The sequence below is a fragment of the Staurois parvus genome, unplaced genomic scaffold (genome assembly GCF_062004578.1).
Source record: "Staurois parvus isolate SC_StPar_1 unplaced genomic scaffold, SC_StPar_1.0 ptg000962l, whole genome shotgun sequence".
In the NCBI taxonomy this organism is placed as follows: Eukaryota; Metazoa; Chordata; class Amphibia; order Anura; family Ranidae; genus Staurois; species Staurois parvus.
This window is the reverse complement of record NW_028318758.1, coordinates 21,769-44,828: the sequence shown is the minus strand read 5'-3', so window position 1 is coordinate 44,828 and position 23,060 is coordinate 21,769. Positions and strand designations below refer to the sequence as shown.

General features: G+C 44.9%; 1 protein-coding gene across 1 annotated transcript in view; it reads right to left on the bottom strand.

Moving 5' to 3' along the window:
* The window catches only part of RRN3 (RNA polymerase I transcription factor RRN3), a 600,941-nt gene extending 586,238 nt beyond the window's left edge, over positions 1-14,703 (bottom strand). The window contains exon 1 of the mRNA XM_089657080.1: positions 14,588-14,703. The gene's annotated coding sequence lies outside the window, so the exon portion shown is untranslated. The remainder of the gene's footprint in view (positions 1-14,587) is intronic.
* Positions 14,704-23,060: the final 8,357 nt, after the last annotated feature.

Here is a 23,060-nt window from a genome sequence, read left to right as displayed (position 1 = left end):
CAAAGGATTTGCAACCAAGTATTAAAAAGTGAAAGTTTGATTTATGATTATTATTCTGTCCCATTACTTTTGGTCCCTTAACAAGTAGGAGGCACATATGCAAACTGTTGTAATTCCTACACCGTTCACCTGATTTGGATGTAAATACCCTCAAATTAAAGCTGACAGTCTGCAGTTAAAGCACATCTTGTTTGTTTCATTTCAAATCCATTGTGGTGGTGTATAGAGCCAAAAATGTTAGAATTGTGTCGATGTCCCAATATTTATGGACCTGACTGTATACCATGGTTTGTGGACTCTATAACTTTCCTACAGACTAAATAATATATGCTAATTTGGGGTATTTTCACCAAAGAAATGTAGCAGAATAAAGTTTTACATAAATTTATGAAGCAATTATATTTATTTGCAAAGTTTTATAACAAAAACTAAGAAAAATTATTTTGCAAAAGTTTCAGGGGTTTTTTTTTGTTTATTTAGCAAAAAATAAAAACTCAGTGGTGAATAAATACCACCAAAAGAAATTTATGTGAAAAAAATTATACTTTTTTTTTATGGGTAAAGTTTTGCATGACCGTGCAATTGTCATTCAAAGTGCGACAACACTGAAAGCTGAAAATTGGCCTGGGCAGGAAGGGGGTAAAAGTGCCCGGTATTGAAGTGGTTAAAGGATAAATCCACCATTTATTCAGGGTATAACAAGAAAGATGTTATAAATAGACCAGCTCCCGCTCTCCCCCACTTTGAAAGCCAGCGGGGATCTTCTCCTCCTGCTAGCTGTCACAATTTTTGAAAAACGCAGCAGTGCAAGGCTCCGACCGCGCCACTCATGCACAGTCCTCTGTGAATGAGAAACTATAAATCTCGATAGCCTTAGCGGGTGTCAGCTTGTGCTCAATGAACTACCACTGCGCTGTGGAACGCCATGGTAGTTAATGAATTCTTCCTGTCAGCATATCTGCTAGCACGCAAATCCCGTATGAGCAAGCAGATATCCTGACAGGTCTGCTGGTGCATTGGTTTACAGGCTCCTCCAACAAATAACAGGAAAATGCACATTTTTTTTTACCTGCAAAAAATTGTGCATTTATTATTTTTTAGCAAAAGGTGAACTTATGATTTAAACCTTGAGAGTTTATACTAACAATTCCTACAAGTGTCCCAAATTTTGATGGCTACTTCTTAAAAGTTCTCTGTATAAAAGCAGTATTGAAACAGATTGTTACTACACAAGGCAGCCACCTGTACTTTCAAGGTACTGGTGGCAAAACCTTTATCCACGCATGCATTGTAAGAATTCCAAAACCAATGGAACATCCAACCTTCACGATATTGCTTTACAGGAGGAGAGAGCCTTCCACACCTTAGAATAAATGTTTCTGGTGCATTGTTTCCTACTGCAAAACAGTGTGTCAATTAAATTCTCCGAACACCCCTGGTCTCGAAGGATCTTCCTCAGCCTCGAGGCGGTCAAGCGAAAGAGCTGAGAGTTGGGGTGCAGCATGGGTCCCTGTAAGAGCAGATCTGGGCAGTCCAGAAGTGTCCAAGGAGGGGAAATCGATAAGGACATTAGGGCCAAGAACAACTCCTCCTTGGCCAGTATGGGGCTATGAGGATGACCTTGCAGACCTGGAGGAAAAGCGCAAGCTAGCCTGAACTCCCACCTTAGACTTAGAGTATCCACCCCCTCGAACTAGAGACTCCTTCTCCAATGTGAAATAGTCCTTGACCTTTCTGTTCTTGCTGGAAGGGAACAAATCTACCTCTGGAAGTCCCCATCGGCCTGTGACCTGAGCAAAAACTTCTGACATTAGCTCCCATTCTCCATGCCCTAAAGGGTTCTGACTAAGGTAGTCTGCCAGGACACTGTCTGAGCCCTTGTGGTAACCTGCTCTTAGTGAACCCAGATGTGCATCTGCCCAGACCAGAATCTCAAGTGACAGGGTCAACAACCCGAGACCTTGAGCCTCCCTTCTTGTTTATATAGGCCACAGAAGTGGAGTTGTCTGAGAGGATTAAAACGTCCTTGTTGCAAATGGTGTCTGAAAAAGGATTTCAGGGCATGACCTGCTGCTGAAAGTTCTCTGAAGTTTAAAGAAGCATGGCCTAGATCTTTGCCCTATGCCTCTTGGGCGTGGTGTGACTCTGCATGGGCCCCAAACACCATGAGCCGGCATCCGTAGTTCTCTTGAACGGGCCAATCTGAGACCAGGGTCGCCACTCCACTAAGCTTTTTTCAGTTGGTCCACCAATCGTACCCCTACCACCCTGTCTAGTAAGTCGTGCCAGTGATCCCATATATTTTGCAAAAAAGCTTGCAGCCTTTTGGAATGCAGGTGAGCTCAAGTGACCCCCGGTATGGCAGCTGTCATCAGCCCTAGAATTTGCATGATTCGTCTTGGGGAGACTCAGCTTTGGCTCTGGAGGTTCTGGACCAAAAAGACTTGTCTCTGAATCTTTGCCTCTATAAGAAAAAGCTTCTGAGAAATGGAATCTACTCTGTAACCCAGAAACTCTATAGATTGTCGAAACCAGGTTGAAATTGATCAACCAACCCAGAGACCTCAAGCCTGACACCACCAGATCCAGAGCAGAGTTCAATGTTTCCTCTGTTCGGGAAAAAGATTTAAAACAAATCAGTCAAGTAAGGAATTATTTATTAAATAAACCTTTTAAGTGTCCATAAAATTATGCAAAACATATAAATCCCCAATTAAAGTCCAAACATCTTTCTCCGATTTCTGATAAAAAAATTCATAAATTCACCGTATGATTCCAATAATTGCCACGTACCTCAAAAACAAAGAAAACGCAATAGTGTATTATCCTCAATAAACGAAATTAAATTAATAATTTGAAACCAATTTCAGACACTAAGACCAAAAGGTTGGTCATTCTCCCTGAACTAAAATGGCGGTGAAGGACTAATTGCCATTTAGAGGGACAGAGATATATTGCGGCCGCAGTTCCAATGGACACACCCTTTATAAGGAAGTCAAGGAAGTGACGAAACACGTCAAGGGACATGACGTTGCACAAAAAAAACGGAAGTGGCGGAGCGGTCATCTTAAGTGTGGTTATCACATTCTGGCGTTCCAGGAAGCTGCTTGAGGTGGAGTCATGGGAATTATATGCACGTTTTAAGGTTTTTATATGTATGCACAATCATTAAAACTTGGATCTTTATATTTTGAACATACTGCACTATATGGTTTTTATTCTCTATGAGTAATATGGAGTATAAGAAGGCAAGAGTATTGGAGTGAACATTTTGGGATCAGAAGGTATCCTTGTGGTTCCAGTGGATCAATATCCCTTTCTGGATTTCTGTATTCATAGAAGGCTGGCTTATTTTTTTTTAGGGTAAGTCTATGAGATTCAGCCACTTATATGTGCACAAAGAGTGTTCACGGAGAAGCGTAAATTATTATTACTATGAGTGTTTCACTATCACAAGTGTTTTCACGTTTTGTGTGTTTTTGGTGCACATAAATAATGAGGAAATCTTTGGTTTGAATTTATTCATTTATTTCATTTATTTATTTATTAAGGATAATACACTATTGACTTTTCTTTGTTTTTGAGGTAAGCGACAAATATTGGAATCATACAATGAATTTATATCAGAAATTGGAGAAAGATTTTTGGACTTTAATTGGGGATTTATAGGTTTTGCATAATTTTATTGACACTGAAAAGGTTTATTTAATTGATTTATACTTTCAAGGGTGAAAGTGGGACTTTTTAGTGTTATTTTCACAGGGAATTGTAGAGTGTATAAAAGATACCGATTCATATTTTACAGAAAGTAAGGAATTATTGTCACATCCTGAAGGTGAAAGGTAGCCATGGGTTCGACATCTGCAATCCCTGCTTTGAGTGTATTTGAGAATCTCAAGTATTTCTGGACCTGTGGATTGGCACATGGAGGTACGCATCCTGAAGATGTAAGCTGATAGAGAAGATATCTTACTGTATAGATGCTCTCCATGCGTAACCATTTCTGGTCACTTCCTTACCAGAAAGACATGGGAACAGGGGATGAAAATTGATGATTTTTTTTTTAATCAGATTTTTATCAAATTTATTTTAATAAAATGCTTTTGGAGTAAACATCTATCTATAGATAGTTTTCTATTTAAGATACATTAATAATTTAGTTTATTTAGCATGAAATGGAGCTTAGTTATGTAGCATGAGACTGTATATTCTGCAATATTTAAATTTAGGGTAAACTCATTCAATGAATCCAAGCTCTGCAAGCTGAGATGACATGCACTGCACTGATGCATTCACACAATTTCACAGTAACCTGAAGAAAAAAAAACATGAAATAAAAGAATTTGAGTAGTTCTCCAGGTATGTGTGATTAAACTATTAACCTAAAATCAGTTCTGATATTGCTGTTTTACTAACCTGACAGTTTATTATTTTAAAAAGGAAATCTTCATTTGGCTTGCAAATATTAAAGATTCTACCAGCAAGAATGAATCAGATTCCTTACATTTAAAGAGCATCTGTCATTTTAGAGACATCATGGCAGAGCCTGTTAGCGGGTGTCCACTCACCTGCTGCCGCTGCATCCCTCACCTTGTTGTGTCACTGCCGCATCACCAGCCATCCCATTAAAGTGAATGGGAATGTTGGTGAGTCAACAGCGGGTCAAAGAAGGAGCCGCTGAGGAACAGAGTTGACAGTTGCTCTTTAAAAATTATAATTTAAATCAAGCTTTTTCACTAGGAATTTAAATCAAATCCACCCTGCATGGGATTTAAGCCTCAAAACCACTGGCCTGACAGAACTGTGATAATGACTTCCTGAGATGTCAAATGGGAATTCACCAACAGGGTCTCTGACTGTTCCTGGCTGGAATTTTCCTCTCCTCCTCTCCAAAATGTTTTTGCTACAAAGCTGCTGAGAGCAGCAGCTTTGTAGCGAAAACATTTTGAGGAGGAGAGGAAAATTCCAGCTTGTACCCTTCTTTTACAATCTGCAAAACAAAAGGACTGATGTCCATCCGCTCCCACTCTTTGTAAAAACAAGAAAGCCTTCCCCTACCCCCAGCTTGGCATCACTTGCCTTGTTTCTATCAAAAGATCAGCACTTTCTGCCAGACTGGAGTTTCTTTGAATCAGACTACACTGTGGCTTGGCGATTTCAAAAGGAACTTTTGCCATAATAATTCTTCCTTTTGACAGGAAACTTGTCCCCTTCTCTGTGGAGCAAGTCATAACAGTCTGGAGCCCAAGCTTTGAGATAGATAGCCCTATAAGTAGCATTTCACAGAGCTGTAGCTCACCCAGCTTGTCAACCCAAACATCCAAATTCCTGAACAAAAAGGTAGAAGCTAGAGCGGATTCTAGAGAAAAGGCAGAAACCATCCAGGTCTTTCTCTCTAAAAACTCAGCCTTGCTATCCAACTGGTTTTTATTCAACCCAGAGTCTTCAAAGGACAGCTCAGAAACCTTTGAGAAAGAGGGGCATCCAATTTAGGACATTCAAATATTTCAGCCTCTGGGCCAAAGGGAATTCTCCATTTATGAGTCTGTCCTTCAAAAACTTGTGGACCGGAAAGGTTCTCTCTATTTTCTCCTGCAGACCTGTGATAATTGGTCCTCTACAATCTGCTGAGATGTATAAATGGCTTTTAATAACGGATTCGTCTATTGTACCAGAATAAGAAATCTGCTAGTATAACCCTCCCAAACAATTTTTTCCCGTCCCTCTGATGAACGAGGAGACCCTTCCTCATCAGATTCTGAAATTGCCTGGGAACCAGAAGCCTGAGTATCCAGGGCAGACAGCAGAAAGGGTATAGGTTCATTAAGTACCAGAAGTAAGACCACTGCCACCATACTGGAGCGTGCAGGCACAGAAAGGAGAGAGATGCCACCGGGGGAGCCCAGGAGACCGTACTGCAGCCACATGAGAGGCACTAGTCTTCTTTTGAGACCCACTGCATCCGGCTATTCTCTCCGATCTCCCTGAGGATTGCAGTGATCTACCGGCCTCCTGGACCCGTGTCCCACTTTCTTCATGACTTGGCTGCCTGGCTACCCTACTTTCTTTCCTCTGACCTCTACCCACTATCATCCTCGGAGACTTCAACAACCCTATTAACGTCAATAACCCGGCTACATCCCAACTCCTCCACATAACCTCTTCTTTTGAACTAGCAGTGTATACAGTCCTTCACTCACTCCGATGGGAATACCTTAGACCTTGTCTTCTCTTACCACTGTACTCCCTATAACCTCCCCCTTTCCCATCAACAAACACCCCCTTTCCCATCTCTGATCACAATCTCATCACCTTTAAAGTCTCCTCGTCCTCTAACACCTTTCCCACCAAACAGCAAACAATTACCAGCAGAAATATCGAACTGGCCATTGCTGTCTACAACTTTCATCCACTCTAGACTCACTTGCTCCCCTAACACGAAGCATCAGGCCCCGACCTCTACAACCTTGGCAGACTGACCACACCCGGAATCTCAAACGACACAGTCGCGCGCTGGAGCGATTATGGCAGGGGTCCTCAAACTTTTTAAACAGGGGGCCAGTTCACTGTCCCTCAGACCGTTGGAGGGCCTGACTATAGTTTAAAAAAAATAAATAAATTATGAACAAATGCGGACACAGTACAGGAGAAGACCAGAGACTGCGGACATACAACGGTGGCGAGAATACTGGGCCGGCCGCTCCATAAGACGCACAGACATTTCCCCCCAAGTGTCTCTTATGGAGAGAAATAGTGCCCCATCGTTGGTGTCAGCGTGGGGGGAGGAATAGTGCCCCATCGTTGGTGTCAGCGTGGGGGGAGGAATAGTGCCCCATCGTTGGTGTCAGCGTGGGGGGAGGAATAGTGCCCCATCGTTGGTGTCAGCGTGGGGGGAGGAATAGTGCCCCATCGTTGGTGTCAGCGTGGGGGGAGGAATAGTGCCCCATCGTTGGTGTCAGCGTGGGGGGAGGAATAGTGCCCCATCGTTGGTGTCAGCGTGGGGGGAGGAATAGTGCCCCATCGTTGGTGTCAGCGTGGGGGGAGGAATAGTGCCCCATCGTTGGTGTCAGCGTGGGGGGAGGAATAGTGCCCCATCGTTGGTGTCAGCGTGGGGGGAGGAATAGTGCCCCATCGTTGGTGTCAGCGTGGGGGGAGGAATAGTGCCCCATCGTTGGTGTCAGCGTGGGGGGAGGAATAGTGCCCCATCGTTGGTGTCGGCGTGGGGGGAGGAATAGTGCCCCATCCTTGGTGTCGGCGTGGGGGGAGGAATAGTGCCCCATCCTTGGTGTCGGCGTGGGGGGAGGAATAGTGCCCCATCCTTGGTGTCGGTGTGGGGGGAGGAATAGTGCCCCATCCTTGGTGTCGGTGTGGGGGGAGGAATAGTGCCCCATCCTTGGTGTCGGTGTGGGGGGAGGAATAGTGCCCCATCCTTGGTGTCGGTGTGGGGGGAGGAATAGTGCCCCATCCTTGGTGTCGGTGTGGGGGGAGGAATAGTGCCCCATCCTTGGTGTCGGTGGGGGGAGAGGAATAGTGCCCCATCGTTGGTGTCAGTGGGAGGAATAGTGCCCCGTCATTAGTATCAGTGACACCAATGATGGGGCACTATTTCCCCCACTGACACCAATGACACGTAACTTGCTGACCCCTGTTCCAGCATGGTGCTGCTGTAGCCAGCATACCTGGTTGCAGCAGCACCATCAGCACGGCACACTTACCTGTCAGCTGTCCTCCTTCACTCCGGCCTCTCCCTCACTCGATGTTCGAGGGGCCGCTCGGCTCCGCCTCCTCGCAGGTGATTGGCCGCCTGTGTGCCTTTCCTGAGCTACAGTTCTGGCGCTCAATCACCGGTGAGGAGGCAGAGCCGAGCGGCAGGAGTGAGGCAGTGGCCGAAGTGAATGAAGGAGCAGCACTTCCTGGACTGGATTATCGTGGGACTGGGACCGGAGCCAGGTAAGGTACAGCAGCCCCTTGCCCGCCCCTGTGCTTAGTGTCCCTTCCTGTCCCGCCCCTGCCGGATAAATGGCCTCGGCGGGCCGCATGTGGCCCGCGGGCCGTAGTTTGAGGACCCCTGCATTATGGCGTAAAACCACATCCCACCAAGCGTTCACCCGTTATAAATCTGCCTTCCTAACATACACTTTCTCCCTTCACGCTGCCAAATAAGCCTACTTTGTCACTCTCATCAATACCTTCTCTTCGAGTCCTCGTTGGCTCTTCTCTACCTTTAACTACTTTCTCCGCTCCCCACCACCTCAATCACTGCCCACGAGATTGCAAACCACTTCCAAAACAAGACTGACACAATTCGTAGGGACATTGACACTACACAGATACACACCCCACTTGGCATTCCTCATACCATACCTCCCACAACACTCTCCTCCTTTGACCTCGTTACCACTGAAGAGGTCCTCAAGGTCTTCTCAGAAGCCCGCCTCACCACCTGCCCCCTGTCCCCTCACAACTCCTTTGGTCACCCTCCTCCTCCATCCTATGCTCCCTGACTCACATCTTCAATCTTTCCCTCTCTTCAGGTGCCTTCCCCTCCCCTCTAAAGCACGCGCACATCACTCCCATACTTGAAAAACCCTCTCTAGACCCCACCAACCTGAACAACCTAAGACCCATCTCCCTGCTGCCATTTACCTCTAAACTCCTAGAAGGCTTAGTCTACAATCGTCTGAGCTCCCACCTCACTGACAACAACCTTCTCGACCCTTTCCGCTCTGGCTTTCGCCCTCTACACTCCACTGAAACTGCCCTACTAAAACTCTCCAATGACCTACTAACTGCAAAAACCAACGGCCACTATTCAATATTCCTACTACTCGACCTCTCCACGGCATTTGACACAGTTGACCATCCCTTCCTCCTCAAAAAACTACACCCTCTTGGCCTCAGAGACTCCGCTCTCTCCTGGTTCTCCTCCTATCTATAGCAGCGCTTCCGGTAACACTGAAGTTACCTATAACGCTGCCACCTCCTCTTCACTCCCTCTCTCTGTATGGGTCCCTCAAGGTTCTGTCCTTGGACTCCTTCTCTTCTCCATCTACACATCCTCCCTTGGTCACTTGATAAACTCCCACGGCTTCAATTACCATCTCTATGCTGATGACACACAAATCTGTCTACCCCTCACCCCACCCCTTCAGTCTCCACCCGCATCGCTAGCCTACTAAGTGACATATCCATGTGGATGTCACTCCACTTCCTCAAACTCAACCTTTCCAAAACTGAGCTCCTAGTATTCCCCCCTGCCCGTGCTACCTCCACTAACTTTGCCATAAATATCGATAACACAATCATTAGTCCATCCCCTCATGCCAGCGTACTAGGTGTAATCCTAGACTCCCATCTGTCCTTCCAGCCCAAGATCCAATCGCTGACAAAATCATGTAGACTTCACCTCCACAACATCTCCAAGATACGACCATTCCTAACCCCAGAAACCACTAAGCAACTTATTCACTCCCTTGTCATATCACGCGTCGACTATTCTAACTCCCTCCTCATTGGCCTACCTCATCGCAGGCTATCCCCCCTTCAGTCTATTATGAACGCTGCTGCCAGACTCATCCACCTCACTAACCACTCTGTATCCGCCACTCCTCTCTGCCAATTCCTCCACTGGTTCCCAGTTGCCCAACGGATAAAACTCAAAACACTAACTGTGACATACAAAGCCATCCACAACACTGCCCCAATTTACATATCCGATCTTATCGCTAAATATCACCCAAACCGTACACTCCGCTCCTCGCAAGACCTCCTACTCTCTAGCTCCCTTATCTCCTCCTCCCATGCTTGTCTCCAAGACTTCTCCAGGGCGTCACCCATCCTCTGGAACTCCCTACCCCAATCTATCAGACTATCACCTACTCTACTTACCTTTATGCGATCATTAAAAACCTCTCTTCAGGGAAGCCTATCCCGCCCTCTGCTAATACTGGAATCCTCTACGCTTCCAACCACTCCATCCCCCACAGTTTTACCTATTGTACCACTCACCCCTCCCTCCTAGATTGTAAGCTCAAAGGAGCAGGGCCCTCAATTCCCTCTTGTATTGAACTGAATTGTTACTGTATTGTCTCCCACTATAATGTAAAGCGCTGAGCAAATCGTTGGCGCTATATAAATCCTGTATAATAATAATACTCTGGTCGTATCTCCAAAACTCCCTCCTCCGACACTCTCCCCCCTTTCTCAGAATGCCTGCTGCAGGGGACACTGTGCAGGGATACCACAGAGGCTTCCGGAGTAGGTCCAGCCAAAAATCTGGGGAGCAAAGTCCAGGCAAAGAATAAGGGTGCCCACGGTATATGATATTAGTGAAGCCTTACCCACAAGCAGGCCAGCAGTACTGAGAGCAGAGGAGGTAACCACAATTACCCACTAGGAGAAAAACAACAAACAAGGACGATATGTTCACCTGGAGGTCAGAAACACAACTGAGGACAAGAGGGTGGGAGGGGCTTTTAACGGTTTCTAGTATTGTTTTTCGTATAGCGGGTGGAACCAGTATCTCATGTAGCAATCATGGAAGATGTTTTGGGGAAACCAAGTTATTACCTGTTAACTGCGTTTCCAGGAATCTTCCAGTACAGCTACTCGAGAGATAGGCTACTCCCACCTAGACAGGAAACAAACGATCCACAGTTGTTAAAAAGGACGGACCAGTGATGGTCCCTCAGTACATAGAAAGCTGCCGAAAGCCGCAACGGACTATATATCGTATTTTTCGCTCCATAAGACACACTTTTTTCCCCCCCAAAAAGGAGGGAAAATGTCAGTGCGTCTTATGTAGCGAATATGGAGCGGCTGGTCCGGTATTTCCACCGCCATCGTGTCAGAATACAGGGCCGGCCGCTCAGCTCTGCAGCGGGACCTTACCTGTTCCTCTATCCAGCGCCGCACTGTCTTCCCGGCTTCTGTAGTGTGGGCGCTCGGCTTGATAGCCGGGTGCCCAGTGCGCGTGCGCGAGAAGCGGTGCGCTTTGTGAATGGTAAGGCGGCACCTGGGACACATGACAGGTCCCAGAAGCCGCCGGACCAATCACAAAGCGCAGAGCTTCTCGTCATGCGCACTGGGCACCCGGCTGTGAAGCCGCGTGCCCACACTACAGAAGCCGGGAAGACAGCGCGGCGCTGGATAGAGGAATAGGTAAGGTCCCGCTGCAGAGCGGACACTAACCAAAGAACAACTCCGCGGAAGAGCGGGTACCTGTCAAATTCAGGTACCCGCTCCCTCCCCAAAGGTCAGCAGTCATCTCCTGTACTGTGTCCGCAGTCTCTGACCATCTCCTGTACTGTGTCCGCAGTCGCCTAAACAGTAGGTACAATATTTCAGTAACATGAAATAAATTATTATTAAAAATTACAACCATATGTTTCTTCCAAGTTACTAACGCAATTTCCAAATACTAGGGGAAAGGTCACTTAGCTGAAGAGAAAAAAAATTCACCGTGCACAGAGGCAGTATTACAGGGTTCACATCACAACCATAACAGAACTATTCTTGTACATGAAGGCCTCGTGCACAGTGGATGTTTGTCCATCTCTCCTAGAAGTCTTATCTCTTGGAAGCAGTGTTTTGGCAGAAAAAAAAACACTTGACGCTTGTAAACATGTTTAACTCATTTAGGCACGTCAAGCACTTGGGCATTCATTTCATTGGCCAGAATATATTTTCTGGCCAATGAAATTAATTAACACCCAATCATGCCTAGCCATAATGTACATTTAGACACATCAAATGTTTTTTTATGCCAAAATGCTTCTGCTCCTGGCAGCGGGGCTGTTTTCCTGCTTCCAAATACCTGTGCATGGACACAAACATGCAGGAACATTTAGAGGCAAAAAAAAAGGCAGACGTCCCTAACAGCAGAAATAAAAACATCCAGTATGAATGAGGCCAAATAGATGCAGATCAAGAATCACTAATATATTTCCCCCCTGTCTCCTTAACAGCTTCCCGGATGCCATATATCAGAAATACTGCTACAGGGCGGCAGGGCTGCGCAAAATCACATATACAGTGAAGTAAAGAAGTATTTGATCCCTTCACAAAACATGACTTAGTACTTGGTGGCAAATCCCTTGTTGGCAATCACAGAGGTCAGACGTTTCCTGTAGTTGGCCACCAGGTTTGCCCACATCTCAGGAGGGATTTTGGCCCATTCCTCTTGGCAGATCCTCTTCAAGTCATTAAGGTTTGGTGGCTGATGTTTGGCAACTCGAACTTCCAGCTCCCTTCACAGATCTTCAATCGAATTAAGGTCAGGTGACTGGCTAGACCACTCCAGGACCTTAATGTGCTTCTTCTTGAGCCACTCCTTTGTTGCCTTGGCCGTGTGTTTTGGGTCATTGTCATGCTGGAACACCCATCCATGACCCATTTTCAATGCCCTGGCTGAGGGAAGAAGGTTCTCACCCAAGATTTGACGGTACATTGCCCCGTCCATCGTCCCTTTGATGCAATGCAGTTGTCCTGTCCCCTTAGAAGGAAAACACCCCCAAAGCAGAATGTTTTCACCACTATGTTTGACAGTTGGCATGGTGTTCTTGGGGTCATAGGCAGAATTCCTCCTCCTCCAAACATGCCGAGTTGAGTTGATGCCAAAGAGCTCAATTTTGATTTCACCTGACCACAACACTTTCAACCAGTCCTCCTCGGCATCATTCAGATGTTCAGTGGCAAACTTCAGATGGGCCTGGACATGTGCAGAGGCACCCTGCGGGCACTGCAGGATTTCAATCTTAGTCCGCATAGTGTGTTACCAATTGTTTTCTTGGTGACTGGTCCCAGCTGCCTGGAGATCATTGACAAGATCGTCACATGTAGTTCTGGGATGATTCCTCACTGTTCTCATGATCATTGACACTCCACGAGGTGAGATCTGTGCACCAGACCTAGGGAGACTGACAGTTGTTTTGTGTTTCTTCCATTTGCGAATGATTGCACCTACTGTTTTCACCTTCTCACCAAGCTGCTTGGCGATAGTTTGGTAGCCCAGTCCATCCTTGTGTAGGTCTACAATCTTGTCCCTGACATCCTTGGACAGCTCTTTGGTCTTTGCCATGATGGAGAGTTTGGAATTTGATTGCTCCTGTGGACAGGTAACAAAATGAGATTAGCAGCACTTCCTTTAAGGCAGGCCATAGACGGGCTGTTTATCAGCCGAATTTTCGGCCGATAAACGAAAAATCGGTCAGCCCCGTTGCCGATGATGCCACCAATGTCCACGAAAAATGGCCGTTTTTCACGGACTTTCCAGCATGACCGATAAAACTAAACGAGAAGATCCGCAAAAAACGGCCGACGGGCTGGCCCCACTAACGGCATGAATAACGGACGATTTTTCGTGCGGACGAACATTCGGCCAATAAACGACCCGTCTATTGCCTGCATTAGAGAGTGCTTCTAATCTCAGCTTGTTCCCTGTATGAAAGACACCTGGTAGCCAGAAATCCTACTGAATGATAGGGGGATCAAATACTTATTTCCCTCACGAACATGCAAATCAGTGCATTATTTGTTAGACATGCATTTTTTTTAAATTTTTTGTTGCTAGTCTGTCTCTCAGTATTACAATACACCTACCATTTGATTTTTAGACTGATCATTTCTTTGTGAATAGGCACTCAAAATCAGCAGGGGATCAAATACTTATTTCCTTCACTGTGTGTATATATTTATTATATATGCGTGATTTTGTATCTCTGGGTAGGGGGCGCAGGCTGCCCTACCTGCGCCGTCACTGACGGCTATAGCTATCAATGACCGAGTCCCGGACGTAGATTCCCTCCTGGTGATTGCCAAGGAACAAGGACAGAGGAGAGGTCTGTATGTAAACAACACAGATCTCTCCCATCAGCTCCAGTAGGCTGCTTCGTATTGCTCTGCATAGCAGAGCAATACAAAACAGTGTGCTTAAACAATAAAGCACACACAGACAAAATAGTAAAACAGCAGTTAACCCTTTGTTCGCCCCAGATGTTAACTCCTTCCTGCCCAGTGTCATTGCTATTTATCAGCACTGATCATTGTATTAGTGTCACTGGGGATGTCAATGGCAGTTAGTTCCCCCTCAGTGTCAGAATGTCCGCCACAGTCCCACTATAAGTCGCTGATCACCGCCATTACAGTATAAAAAAAAAACAACAAATTCCAGTATATATGCCACCATTCGTAGACGCTATAACTTTCAAGTAAACCAATTAATTTACATGTATTGAGATTTTTGTTTAGCAATGACATGTAGCAGAATACACTTTGGCCTAAATTTATGACGGAATTTGATTTTTTTTTTTTAATTTTTACTGGACATACATACACAAGAAACGTGTCATAAAACACTGCTAACATCTGAAAATGCTAGTTCCCTGGCTGACATCCTGATTTTATGACTTAATCAATGCCATAAAACAAGTATGGCAAAAAGAAAGACAGATTGTGACCGGCACAATTTTTCTAGTTCAATGAGCAGGTTAGCAGTGAGGTAACTAACGTTTACATCAGAGGACCATACTTAGAGCTTCCTGCATTTGGAATTTTCTCCGATCACGTATATAGCACAAAACAATCATACCGAATAACAAACAGCAGATCCGCGGCTCAACACAACGTGCCCCAACTCCAAAACGCAGTGAGAGTTGTGCAGGAAGTAGGAATTCCCGAAGCAGGAAGTGGGGCGCCGTACGCAGCGCAGCGAGGAGGCCATGTTGAGTGTACTGAGAGTTGTGAACACGAGATGAGAGTAATAGATTTGCGTGGAAGAATTGTGTAATCTTTGTTGATTTGCGGTAAACATTAAGTTAAGTTATCCGTGACCAAGAGCAAGTGCAGTTTTTGTAAATATTTAGGATAGGTGCTTGGATTGAACTTGGTTTCCCGGAAATACAGGGTTCTTCAGTTGTGACCTTTTTAAGGAAATGTTAGCTGCCTTCCTGCTATGTCGTACGAGTTTATCTGTTCATGTACAATAAATATTTTTCCTGGCACTCCTTATGACAGCGTTTTACTGGTCAACTCTAACCTCTTGGGACCACTTAAGTAGTTACTGTGAGAGACACATGAACCCAAATTCAAATATATTTTTTTTGCTTTACTCCTGGATTACTGTGTGGACAATTTCCCACTACTACATCCCCTGTTCATCCTTGCCATGGTGGAAGACACCAATATTGTATACTAAATCCTACGGATTGGGTGTACCATGTGGTGAGGGCATTAATTGCCTTTTCTCTTTGGCCAGGTGTCAGTACGTTTTTATTATATATTACCTTTTCTTTTAGACCTTGTTTTTCTCCAAAACCTTATTAGGTATCTCATAGAAAATTTGATAATTCTAAGGCCTCCATGCACACTGAGTGGGGACACTTGGGATCAGACCAGTCAGGCCACATTTCACCCTCTGAATCAAACGCTGTCAGCACCTCCCCTCAGTTACATGAGTTATTTTCCTAAGCGACACTCTCCCATTAGGGTGCTTGTAATGTTGGCATTCTGCTCAATACAACTTTCAAGTTTTATTGCAACTGGACTGAACTGTTTTTTTTTTGCTGCCTATTGCATGTATACAAGGACACATATTTTGTCTGAGGTGTCTCCACACTACAGCCCAAAGGACAGATTTGACCCCCTCCTGTAAGGAGGACTCTCATGCAAAGAGGGACTCTGTTGAGGACCCTGATATAAATGGGGACTCTGAAGGGGGGACTTTATGTAAGGAGGTACTATGAAGTAAAGGAGCCACTCTGATGGGGACCCTGATGTAAGAGTTGGGGGGGGGGGGGTGTAAGCGGAGACTCAAGCTGATCTGAAATTTGTTTGCTTTGTTTAGAAGTGTGGGTGATGTGTGGTAGGAGCTTCGAATGTTGGCCATCAAATGCCAGGACAGTTCAAACACCTCCAAATGACACCTTTTTGGAAAGTAGACACCCCAAGCAAGATTTTATGTTTTCCACAAGTTTTTGGAAAATGACAAAAAAAGTTTTTGTTTTTTTACACAAAGTTGTCACTTTAATAAAATATTTCTCACACATGCCATGGGTATATGTCGAATTACACCCCAAAACACATTCTGCTACTTCTTGCAAGTATGGAGGTACCCCATGTGAGAGGCTGTTCTGCAGCCTAGCCACGTACAGGCCCCCAAAATCCAATGACCAGATTTAGGCTTTTAAAGGGTGTTATTTCAGTTTTTATTCCTGACTACCTATCACAGTTTCAGAGGCCTTGAAATGCCAGGATAGTACAAACACCTCCCAAATTAACCCTTCTTGGAAAGTATATAACCTAAGGTATTTAGGGCATGGTGAGTACTTTGCAGGTCTCATTTGTTTTCACAAATTTTTGGAAAATGAAGAAGGAAAATAAAAATGTATTTTTTCTTTTCATTTTATATTTTTCAAAACCTTGTGACAAAAAAAGTCCGCAAAATACTCACTATGCCTCTTATCAAATTCCTTGGGGTATCTGCTTTCAAAAAAGGGTCATTTGGGGCTGTGTTTGTACTTTGTCTTGCATTTCAGGGCCTCCGAAACGGTGATAGATAGTGAGGAATTGACATGAGGAAATATACCCTTTGAAAGCCTGAAGGTGGTCATTGTATTTTAACCTGTACATGGCTAGGTTGCCAAAAAGTCACATTTGGTATCCCCATACTAGGGAGAAGTAGAAGAATGTGCTTTTCCACATATACCCATGGTATGTGTGAGCAATATGTCATTTAAGTGTCAACTTTGTGTAAAAAAAAAAAATAAGTTATTTTCCAGAAACTTGTGGCAAAAAATAAAATCTATGCTCTCAACATGCCTCTCAGCAAATAACATGCAGTGTCTACTTTCCGAAAAGGGGTCATTTGGGAGGGAGGGGGGTTGTGCTATCCTGGCATTTCAAGGGACTCTGTAATAGGTAGTGAGGAAGTGAAATGAGAAAATTACACCCTTTGGAAGTTTGAACGTGGGAACGATTATACCCAAGGCTTGTGTGAGCACTATACCATTTAACTGACAACAAAAACATTTTGTCATTTTCCAGAAACTTGTGGCAAAAAATAAAATCTTCCATGGACTCAACATGCCTCGCAGCAAATAGCTTGGGTGTCTACTTTCCAAAAAAGGGTCAGTTGGGGAGGTTGTGCTATCCTTGCATTTCAGGGCCTCTGAAACAGTGATAAGGAAAAGGCAAGGAAGTGAAACGAGGAAATTATGCCCTTTGGAAGACTGAAGGTGGTTATTGCTTTTTGAGCTCCGTACGCGGCTGGGCTGTCAAAAACTCTCACACGTGTGGTATGCTCTTTTTTTTGGCATTTTCCTGAGCATATCTAATTCCAAAATGGGTAATTTGGGGGATGCTTGTACTACCCTGGCATTTTAGCACTTCAAGAAATGTGATTGACAGTCAGAAACAGCTGCATAAATTCCAGTATATATAACATGGTTTGTAGACGCTATAACTTTCACACAAACCAATTAATACCATTTTTTATCAAAGACATAGCAGAATACATTTTGGCCTACATTTCTGACTAAATTTGAGTTTATTGGATATTTTTTATTGCAGAAAGTAGAGAATATCTCTTTTTTCAAAATTTTCTGTCTTTTTTCGTTTATATTGAAAAAATATTAAAAAAAAAAACAGTGGTGATCAAATACCACGAAAAGAAAGCTCTATTTGTTTGAAAAAAAGGGTATAAATTTTGTTTGGGTACAGCATTGCATGACAGCACAATTACCAGTTGAAACAGCGTAGTGCCAAATAGTAAAAAATGTCCTGGTCAGGAAGGGAGTAAAACTTCCGGAGCTCAAGTGGTTAAAGAGGTTTTTTCTCTATTTTGAATCATATGCTGATTGCAAAAAAAAAACTTCAAGTAAAACATATTCATTATTGCAGTCCCCCTTTCCTGCCTGTTACTACCCCCCAGATCACCACAATCCTGCCCCCTGCTGTGGCTGTGTCCTGTTCTCCCTGGCGCTGGGCAGTTTGCCCCTCTGCTGTGTGTGCACATGGATTCACCACATGAACCCCACCCTCCTGTTGCCACGCGCCACCCCTTCTCCTATATTCGCAGGCAGAGTGCAGTCCCTCTTTCCCGCACTCTGTGCCAAATCTCGGGTTACCTGGACAATGGGAACGCACTCCCCGGAGGAAATAAAATTCCAGAACGGTGCCTGGACAACAGAAGTCCCCCTGCTTGCTGTCCACTTGCCCAGCTGCCGTGCTGTGAGAGGCTCTGTGCTGCAGCCAGACCCCCACAGCTCCCTCCCTTACCAGGACTAAGGAAGACTCCTGCCTGACCTGCCTCTGCTACCAGCCTCAGACTCTCCATGGCTGTCTGGTGAGTTGCTTAACCCCCACTGTGCCAGAAATCTGCCCAAACTTCCTTCCCTGTGTGCTGGTTTAACCCTGTGCCACCCAGATCTCCGCCCTGTGTGCTGGACTTAACCCTGTTCTGCCCAAAACCTTCGCCCTGTGTGCTGAATTGATTAAGGCTCTCTTCTGCACCCTCCGTGGACTATCTGTATGGTGATACATTACTGCCCGGAGGACTGTTTCATTGTAATGTGTATGCCTACGGTGTCCACCCCTTCCCCAATAAATGCCTGCTCGTCGGGTTTCGTCTCGGTGCGCTTTCTCTGTGCACTCCTAGTTTACTACATTCATTAATTTAAGTTTGATTTCTTCATTTATAAAACAGATTTTTTTTCAGCCTGTGAATACAGTAATATCTCAGTTTACGTACGCCTCAGTTAACGGAACTTTCGGTTTATGAATGAAAATCTATTGACAATAATGCCTCGGTTTACTAATTTTTACCGTAATACGAAGCAAGTTTCCCCAGGATGCATTGCGCCTGGGAGGTTTATATCTCCATGCATGCTGGAGTCTGTGTTGTGCCTGGGAGGTTTAGCACAATGCATGCTGGAGTCTGTGGAAAGGTAGGGAGGTGAGCTTTGTCGTTTGCATGCCTTTTACTGTGTGTTCCACATTGTGGGGTGGTTTCCATGCCAGCTCATGTGCTGTGCATGCCTGCTACTGTGTGTTTTGCATTGTGGGGTGGTTTCCATGCCAGCTCATGTGCTGTGCATGCCTGCTACTGTGTGTTTTGCGTTATGGAGTGGTTTCCATGCCAGCTCATGTGCTGTGCATGCCTGCTACTAATAGACTTGGGGCTCTTGGACTGGGTGTGGGTGTACAGTAAAGTATTTTTTTTTGTTTTCTGCTCACTTAGTGACTTTGGTGTCATGACACCCAAGAAAGCAGTGGAAGCTGGGAAGAGGAAGGAGGAGATTCTGCTTGAGGTCAAGAAAGAAATTGTCAGGAAGCATGAAGGAGGAATGCAATTGACTGACCTTGCCAAAGAGTATGGAAGGAGTGCATCCACAATCGGTACCATCCGGAGGAGGTCAAAAAGTTGTTCCTGCTCTGGATTGAAGAGAAGCAGCTTGCAGGGGACACAGTGATCGAGGCGATCATCTGCGAAATAGCCAAGGCCTTGCACACTGACCTCCTCCACCAACAGCCAGGAATGTCAGCTGATGCAGAAGGCTTCAAGGCGAGCAGGGGGTGGTTCGAAAGGTTCAAGACCAGATCTGGCATCCACAGCGTGGTCAGGCATGGAGAGGCCACAAGTTCTGATGTTGCTGCAGCTGAGCAATTTGCTACGGAGTTCCTGGAGGTTATGGTTTCAGAGGGATACCTTCCTCAGCAGGTCTTCAACTGCAACGAGACTGGGCTCTTCTGGAAGAGGATGCCAAAGCGTACCTTCATCATAGAAGAGGAGACCTCACAAGGGAGCTTTTCCGGCTATGCTTTGAGATGACAGATTGATCAAGCTTCACCCTCCATGAATTTTGGAGAGACCATTTTGACACCGTGAGCTGTCTCCAGATTATCACCATTGTCTGGGCAAGGTCAGCCATAGAATCCTAAATTCAACTTGGCACAACCTGTGGCCAGACTGTGTTGTTACACCTGATTCCGATGCTTCTGCACCTGCAACAGTGTTGAAGGAGATTGTTTCCTTGGGGAGGACCATGGGGCTGGAGGTGACTGAGGAAGATGTCTGCGAGCTGGTGGAGGAGGGACACAACCGTGAGCTAACCACTGAGGACCTGGTGGAACTGCAGAAGGAGGCGATGGAGGAGCGGGTCTCATTTGAGGAGGAGGTTCAAGTGAGGAACAGCTCTCTTCCAGGGAACTCAAGGAGGCATGCCAAATGTGGGTAAACCTACAGGCTTTTGTACAGCAGCACCACCCAGATAAGGCTCTAGCCCAGAGAATTGTGAACAGTTTTGACACCAACATCATGTCCCATTTCCGAGGGATGCTGAAAAGGCGCCGGAGGCAGCAGACAATGGAAAGGTTCCTACTAAAACAGCCTAGACGTGAAGAAGAACCTGCTTGTGTTAGTGCTGCCCAATTGCTCTGCTCCTCCTCCAGAGAGTGTTGAAATTGTTTGAAAAGTTTGCCATGTTTTAAAAGATGATGTGTGATGCTTTAAAAGTTGAAGTTGGATGTTTGAAATGTTATTGCTTGAGTAATCCTGTCCCTGTACAGTATTAATGCCTTTAAAAAGTGCACTTTATAAAGAGTTTTGAACAGATAAAAGACTTGTTTTTACTTTTTTCTGACCTCAGAAACGGATTAATTGGTTTTCAATGCATTCCTAAGGGAAATGGTGTTTCAGTTTACAAATTTTCCGTTATACGAAAAGTCCCGCAGAACGAATTAAATTCGTAAACCGAGGTATTACTGTATTTGAAAATTAAATGATGTGGCCCTGGAATGGAACTGGAATGTTTGGAGACCTCTGCCTTATTTTGACTAGAGCTACCAGGGTGGTTTTCATACTTACTACTGTGTGAGAATTTTCAGGGGTCGTAGGGCTCAATTCACTAAACAATATTGCATGCGATATTTGGATCATGTGACTAATTTAATCCAAATATTGCATGAGATATTGAAAAAGTTAATTAACGATCAGTTACCTGAAAACTAAGAACTACATGGTAAATACTACATAAATTAACTATGACAAGTTAATTTACAAAAACAAATAAATAAATACATACATTTATTAACCAGTTTAACTCCGCTCTATAGCAGGAATACTGCTACACAACGGACTCTCTGCACAAAATCATGTATATATACGTAATTTGCTCTCCCGCCGTGATTCGGTGCCTGACCAATCAATTAGCAGATTCAGGCCAGTGATGTTGCACTGGATCTGCAGAATGATCCCTGGCCTATCACACGTCATTTACACAGGTACAGGAAATTATGCAATCTTCTCTCTCTGGGCACATTCTGTCAGTTAGAGTCCATCCCAGATAGCGTCAGATTGTCCACCACTACATCAACCATCACATTTAACCCCTTTATTGCCGGGAACACGCTCAAATACACAATAAACCTCCATTGCTAGTACAGTGTCTGAATGGATAAATATCTTTGCATTAGCGGAGCCAGCCTCTGCACCTGCCAGCACCTGCGTTTAGCCCCTACGTTTAACCCCCCCTCCCCCCTTCTCCCCCAGCAAGTGCAGGTCACTGTCACTTTATATATTGAACACATTGAACTGATTCTGTGAACACATGTTCACAGAATCGCAGAATGAGGCCTGATTTCTGCTAGCAATTGCAGGTTCCTTTTTTTGTAGCTGTTCAAGTAGTCCCTGACAGCCGGGTGCTCTTTTTTCCGTGAGTCGCGCTAGGTACCTATAAATTTGGTGGCCAAAATGTCCAACGAAAAGTACTCTAGTGAAGAGGCCTACAGGATTCTGAGTCAGATGAGAGTGAAGGGGAAGCCTCACTAACAGAATTTGCCTCAGAATACGAACCTATAGACAGAAGCGGCACCCTGACAGATAGCTCAGAGTGGTGGACTGCTAAGGTCAGGCGTACCCGACCCCATTCCCAGGTTGCTGAGATGTTACAATTGCATGCTGATTCTAATATGCAGCAGTGTGCCAGTACTGGTGCCACTTAACCTTTTGGTGAACTGGCAAGCACCAGCAGCCTAGTACATCCTGGTCTTATACATACCAGCACTGCAGTATCACATGTCCCATAAGTGCAGTACAAGCTGGTGCAGTGGCTAGCACAAGTAGTGTCCTACAGCCACCAAAAATTGGCACACAGGCCCAAAGAGCCTATAGTGTCCTTCCAGGTGTGCTTGCAAATCCTGGTTAGTAGCCCACAGATTCTACAGCACCAGTACTTCCCCAATTCACTGCGCAACCTGGAATTCAGGTGGAAACAGCAAAATTAACTACTCCCCTTGATTTTTTTTAGCTGTTTTTCATGGAATATCTGTATGCATTGATTGTGGATCAAAGCAATTTATATGCACAACAGTTTATCACTGCCAACCCAAATTCAAACCTTGCCAGACTATTTGCATGGAAACCTATTATGGTTTCCAAATTTAACCTTTTTTTGGGCCTAACCCTCAACATGGGTATTACTAAAAAGATGAATTGCGATTGTATTGGTCCACAGACCCAATTCATTATATGCCCGTGTTCTCTGCTGCCATGGCCAGACACAGATATAAGAATATAATGCATTTTATGCATTTCAAAGACAATACACTCTGTCATCCTCAGTGTGACCCCAAATTTGACAGGCTCCACAAACTTCAGCCCCTCATAAATCACCTTAACCAAAAATTTGCAGATGTGTATATTCCCTCAATAGTTTTTATGGCCACCATGCATTCAAACAATTTCTCCCCAGCAAGAGTGCCAGATATGGGGTCAATATGTATAAGACCTGTGAGAGGATAACAGACTATACATGTAATTTTCGGATTTATGAGGGAAAAGATAGTCACGTGGAGCCCCCTGGATGCCCAGACTACATGGGGAGCAGTGGCAAGATAGTTTGGGACTTTGTCATCTTTTTTCCATATGGCGTACCACTTATACGTGGACAATTTTTATTCAAATATTTAGATATTTGTACAATGTTGGAATTGGTGCATGTGGCACCATGCCACCTAATCGCTGGGGCTTCCCCCAATGGCTTGTAAATACCTGTCTTAGAAAGGGT